This window comes from Schistocerca americana, chromosome 3 (assembly GCF_021461395.2).
Source record: "Schistocerca americana isolate TAMUIC-IGC-003095 chromosome 3, iqSchAmer2.1, whole genome shotgun sequence".
NCBI classification, from domain to species: domain Eukaryota; kingdom Metazoa; phylum Arthropoda; class Insecta; order Orthoptera; family Acrididae; genus Schistocerca; species Schistocerca americana.
The window spans coordinates 143,027,742-143,033,967 of NC_060121.1; the positions used below are offsets into that span (position 1 = coordinate 143,027,742).

General features: G+C 43.4%; 1 non-coding gene across 1 annotated transcript; it reads left to right on the top strand.

Annotated features, from left to right (window-relative positions):
- Positions 1-453: 453 nt before the first annotated feature.
- On the top strand, positions 454-528 carry Trnas-cga. Its single transcript has one exon. It is a non-coding gene; the product is annotated as a tRNA-Ser (tRNA).
- Positions 529-6,226: the final 5,698 nt, after the last annotated feature.

Here is a 6,226-nt window from a genome sequence, read left to right on the forward strand (position 1 = left end):
AACAGCTGGGTAACGGATCGGGGGCAGTGGTGAAAAAAAGGTGAGGGGGCGGGGAAGAAGGTAGAAGGTAGATGGGATAAAGACTTGGCTCACGTAGAAACCCCAGTGGAATACATGTTATGTGTGCACAACCAAGCGACCTGCTCTGATCTCGCTCCACATCCGTACCCTTTTTCCATCGATGTTTTTTGCACCCTTTCCAGTGAGAAACGCTTACTGAAACGGGCCTTCAAATTACAGTAACAGGTTTTTATTTGTTTCCCAAGTGTTCTTCACTTGAAGAAAATCTCATTCTGGAAACATTCCCCAGGCTGTGGCTATGCCATGTCTCCGCAATATCCTTTCTTTCAGGAGTGCTAGTTCTGCAGGTTCGCAGGAGAGCTCCTGTAAATTTGGGAAGGTAGGAGACGAGGTACTGGCAGAAGTAAAGCTGTGAGGACGGGGCGTGAGTCGTGCATGGGTAGCTCAGTTGGTAGAGCACTTGCCCGCGAAAGGCAGAGGTCCCGAGTTCGAGTCTCGGCCCGGCACACAGTTTCAATCTGCCAGGAGGTTTCATGTTCTTCAGTTCTTGGTAATTTCAAGTTACGGATTTTGAGGCTACGTTAGTTTAGAACTTAGTAAACCCAAATTAAACTTTCCTATTCGATTTTGCCTCAAGCTTATAAACCCTGTCCAGTCATAATAAAGCGTCGACCTGCCAAAAGCCTGAATAACCACCTTTCACAGCACAGTCTGCTGCGAGACGTGCAGGAAGAGAATCAGTAGTTTTCTCGACGGTACCGACAGTGATCTGGAGCCAGTCCGACTCAAGTGCCGTGGGCAGCTGCGTAAGGTTTCCTGTTGAGGTTCCATGTTCTGAACAGTCCCATCGAGGCTGTCTCGCAAATTCTAAATTGGTTTTACAAGAATAGCCCTGAAAACAATTCACCGCATTTTTTTCGGCTGAGAAAAAAATGCGAAGAGCTATGTATGCATTATTTTAAGGGGAGGTTTACTATCTTTCGCCCCAAAAAAGCATGTTCTTTGAGAATTTTTTTCTGGATCTGTTACAGATATCAAAGTCAAATTTTGTCAAAATGTTTATTGATATTTCCTCTACAAACTGGAATTTTTTCGACCGGAAATGTCGAAGAGTAAAGGCGGAAGTGCCGTCGGAACAAAAAAAATTCCATGTAGACCTCCACGCGCGGTATGTCATAGGCCAGCCGGCTCGCCTGAAATCAAAACTGAGTTGACGTTAGCGAAGTATATAAGATTCTTTAGGAGTTGTACCTCGCTTAAGTTATGTGGACGATAGGAAACAAAATGGCGGCCATTTGAAGAAAAAGGGTGTTTCTCATCGAGTTTTCGACTTCGTCGGCCAAGTAAAAATATTTATACTTGATGGATCGAAATAAAAGTGGTACAACTCCGCTCGTACGGCCGGTGACAAGCGGTTTTCGGCCGCTTGAATCCGGTGGTCGTCCGAATGCGTCGAACTGCGTCGAATAGAGTCCCAGGGTGACGTCCATCGTTGTCATGGTCTTCAGAATTGCTGAACACCCTTCATTTAAGCTACTCGATGCCAGGAAAGAAACAATCTCCACAGTTCAAAATGGTTCAAATGGCTCTGAGTACTATGGGACTCAACATCCGTGGTCATCAGTCCCCTAGAACTTAGAACTACTTAAACCTAACTAACCTAAGGACATCACATACATCCATGCCTGAGGCGGGATTCGAACCTGAGACCGTAGCAGTCAATCTCCACAGTCTTCGCACGAGAATGCAAAAGCTTGTGGGCTAACTTCCAAACACATGCGTTCAAACTTTCATTTGAATTTTGTGTGTTTCCTCCCAAGCACCGGTACAATAACTCGTCCGAAAGAAGAAAACTGGTGCGTGAAAAAGGCCGGTTTCAGGCAGTTGCATTTTTTTTCTTCAACCGCGAATAAGAAACACTTACGTTCCGTATTCTGAAAAACCGTTTCAGGGGTGGATTCTAAACACTTTTATAGATGCAAAAATGCAATTTAAAAAAATAGATTTTTTGAACCAAGAGATAGTAAACCACCTCTTAAGTCTGCTGAGTGAGCCCGCCAAGTTTCCGTCACTTCTGACAGCGTAGCTGTAGGGCAGTTTCAAAATGGCGTCTGTGGGTGATGTACGTTACAAGCAACATGCCGTCATTGAATTTGCGACTGCAGAGAAAGAAACTGTGCGGAATATTAACAAACGCTCGTGCAAAATCTATGGAGCATCTGCTGTCGACAGAAGTACAGTTAGTCGCTGGGCATGGAGGATGAGGTCATCATAAGGCGGTAAGGCCGAGCTCCACGAATTGCAGCGGTCGGGGAGATCATCCACGGCTGTCTCTCTAGACACACGTGACCTAGCCCCCTCGGACTTCCACTTGTTTGGGCCATTAAAGGATGCCATTCTGGAAGACATTTTGAGGACGACGAGGAGTTGGTTCACACAGTAAAGCATTGGCTCCGCAACCAGGACAAGGTCTGATACCGGGACGGCATAAACGCCCTCGTTTCACGCTGGCGTAAGGCCATAGAACGGGATGGAGATTACGTGGAAAAACTGGGTGTGTAGATAACACAGCATTCTTTCGTGTGTGTAATTCTCATCATGTTCAATAAAGAACTGTTGACGAAAGGAAAAGTGGTGCATTACTTTCTGGGCAATCCTCGTAGATCCGGGCGACTTCGTTGGCCAGGGGAGAGTATGGTAAACTCATTCTGCTATGACAACCCGTGGGCTGTGTGACATGTTGCATTGTCCTGCTGGCAGATGCCATCGTACTAATCGGTGAGGGGGCGTGGGGAGGAAAGGAGGGAAGGGGGGGGTGGCGGGAGGGACATGGCCCCAACGATATATGCATACTTTTGTTGATCCATTGTGCTTTCCAGAATCACGAGATCACCCAGGATACGCCTCGAAAACATTGCCCCAAACCATGGCGCGTCTATCTCTGGCCTGGACCCTTCCGACGTTTGTCCCAGGGCCGTACTAACCAGTGGTCATCTGTCTGACGGAGCATCAAAAGTGATTCATCTAACGAGGCCATCTATCGCCAGAATTTGTTTTACCTGTGACGTCACCGTATCAGTGCTTGATCGCAAACGTACATAAATTTAGTACCGATTTCTATTTGTTACGATAATCTTCAGATTTGCTTTATGATAGAAAAAGAGAAATACAAATAAATATGCAATATTAAAATACCTAATACAGCATTATATGACGCAGTTCTACCAGATCTGTGTACTGGCAAAGGTTAGACACACATACCTGAAAGTCAATATTTTAAAAAGAAGTCCACTGAATGAAAGCAGTTACGTCAACGCGCCGACGTCAGTTAAAATCAAATGTTGAACCCAGTCAATACGCCCACAAAAAAAAGGAGTATGACATGCGGTACTTTGGGACTTCATAGACAATTGACATAGCACTGCAGTTCAATCTCGGTAGCAGCAGTTGGTGGCAGTTGCTAGGTGACTGCACGTGCGGCTTACAGAAGAAAAATGTAATGAAAATACGGTAACAGTTACAGTAGCTACAAAAACAAAGTTTGAGATGTGATGTATCAGAAATACCAACCAACCAGTAAAGTTTAGAAAACGGGGAAAAAGTGTTTTGCTGTGAGCTGATAGAAACCAGTAAACCAGTAAATTATAAAAGAAAATAGTAGTGTAAAAATGACTAGCAACTTGCTTATTCTAAAGAAGAACATCAAGGTTACTAGGAACTGAAGAACAGGCTAAATAGAGAATAAGAAGTGATCACAGAACTCTCCGATAATTCCTCGAATTCACTGCAGTTGATCTAGAAACCATAAAAAATTTGATACTGATCGCCACAGGCTGCTATAATTCCGATGTTCCGGGTACGGATCTTGTGCATTATAAAACGCCGCACCTCTCAGTTTAAATAGTGGACTACAGTGACTATCAGCAATGCTTTAGTGCAATAATGTAGGCACGGCAACTGGTTACGACAATAACGCACCACAATGGTCAGCCAGACGGGCTATTGTTCACACGTTAACAGTTCGGTGATCAAAGGCACCTGCGGAGCATTGATTTCGATCGGTAATCAGAGCTAACCGTTGTAAATGTACTATTGATCCGCGTTAATCCGTAAACGATCATCTGGTTGAACTGCTCTGGGATTAGTTAGTACGTATATATCGACAGCACGGGGGCTGCGTTTACAACACACACCCACGTGCTGTCGAACGAACACTTTACTGTCCAGGAGGACACACTCTGAAAGTTGTATGTTTACACTCTCAAAACAAGGCGTTGCTAAAGGAGTGAGAGCACAGAATGAGAACCATGAGTCAGAACTTTTCTTGTGCATGATTGTTCAGCAGATAATATTTACATCTATAGTTGAAATAAAAAGTAACTCCGCTTGTGTAACGTAATAGTAAATGCTACTATCTTATAATAGGCTCCTACGGTCTATGGTTTACTTAGAGCTCGTAGGAGATTTGTACATTTTACTTTGACGTGAGAAAGGTAACGGACAGCTCCAGACGAATTCATATTTCAGAAGTTTTTAATATTGGCTCGTAACACGAGGAAGATAATATAGCGAATATGAGGCGCCGTGCTAATAAAAAAAGCCTTTAAAACCCATGACAATATGGCATTTTCAATTGCAAGGACAGTAGGGGCTACCGGAGAAATCGTTTCAAGATTTTGCCACAAATGACTCCACACTTTACTTATTTAGGCAGCTAGGTCACCAGAGACAGAAGAAACAAAGTAGAAGTAAGAAGCAGATAGGTTCAAGCTGGGTGTGACTTGATTGAAAAGAATCAGATTATAAGGGTGAAGCTCCTAAATGAGTGGGCGAAAAAAACTTTAAGGAACTAACGCAGAAAGAAGTGTTAAGATTTTTCGTCACCTACTGAGGCGCGAGAGTCTCTTAAAAACTAGCATAAAGGATATGTCACTGTAAAAATGTCTACAGGTAGACCATGACTGGAGTACACAGATGAAAAATAAAATTTGTCGGCCACACAAATATGGATAAGAAGGGAGGAAGCTGTTTGTTTACATTAAAGACTTACAGTTAAAAATGACACATACCGGACATGTTTGTAATTATTACACTGTTAATAACAACGTCAGTGAATAATCGTTGTTGTTACAAATGGAAATCGAAAGACGCCAGAGGAGGAAACGTTGTTCTTCGTAGGTGAGTACCACAGATCACACTTACGAGGTGTGGCTAGAAAAAAACCGGACTAGTACTGGTGAAACAATAAAACGAATGCAATAAGGCTGAAGGTAGCGTGGCCTGTCACGTGACTCTCGCTCCGCCTACTGCTCGAGTTTCATCTGCCTCCTGCACTCAGTCTGCCCGTGGCGTCTGTTTTAAGTAGTTGACGTTTTGTCTGTGCGTCGGAAAATGTTGAGTGTACAGAAAGAACAGCGTGTTAACATCAAATTTTGTTTCAAACTAGGAAAATCTGCAAGTGAAACGTTTGTAATGTTACAACAAGTGTACGGCGATGATTGTTTATCGCGAACACAAGTGTTTGAGTGGTTTAAACGATTTAAAGATAGCCGCGAAGACACCAGTGATGACACTCGCACTGGCAGACCATTGTCAGCAAAAACTGATGCAAACATTGAAAAAATCGGTAAACTTGTTCGACAAGATCGCCGTTTAACAATCAGAGCAGTGTCTGAGTTAACAGGAGTTGACAAGGAAAGTGTTAGGCAGATTCTTCATGAAAGTTTCAACATGAACAAAGTGTGTTCAAAAATGGTTCCAAAGTGTCTCACAATTGAACAGGAACGCCGAAGAATGATTTGTTCTGACATCCTGGAAAACATTGAAAGTGATCCCACCTTCTCACAAAATGTTATTACTTGCGATGAATCGTGGTTTTTTACTTACGATCCCGAAACTAAACGCCAATCGATGCATTGGAAAACTCCTGGTTCTCCACGACAAAAAAAGCACGAATATCAAAATCGAAATTCAAGGCAATGATGATTGTTTTTTTTTGACATCAAAGGGATTGTGCACATTGATTGGGTACCAGAGGAGCAAACAGTGAATCAGCATTACTACATTAGCGTCCTGGCTACCCTACGTGAGCGAGTACGGAGAAAACGGAACGATTTGTGGCGAAAAAAGTCATGGATCCTTCACCAAGACAATGCCCCAGCTCACAGTGCGTTGTCAGTGAAGACGTTTTTGGCAAAACACAACA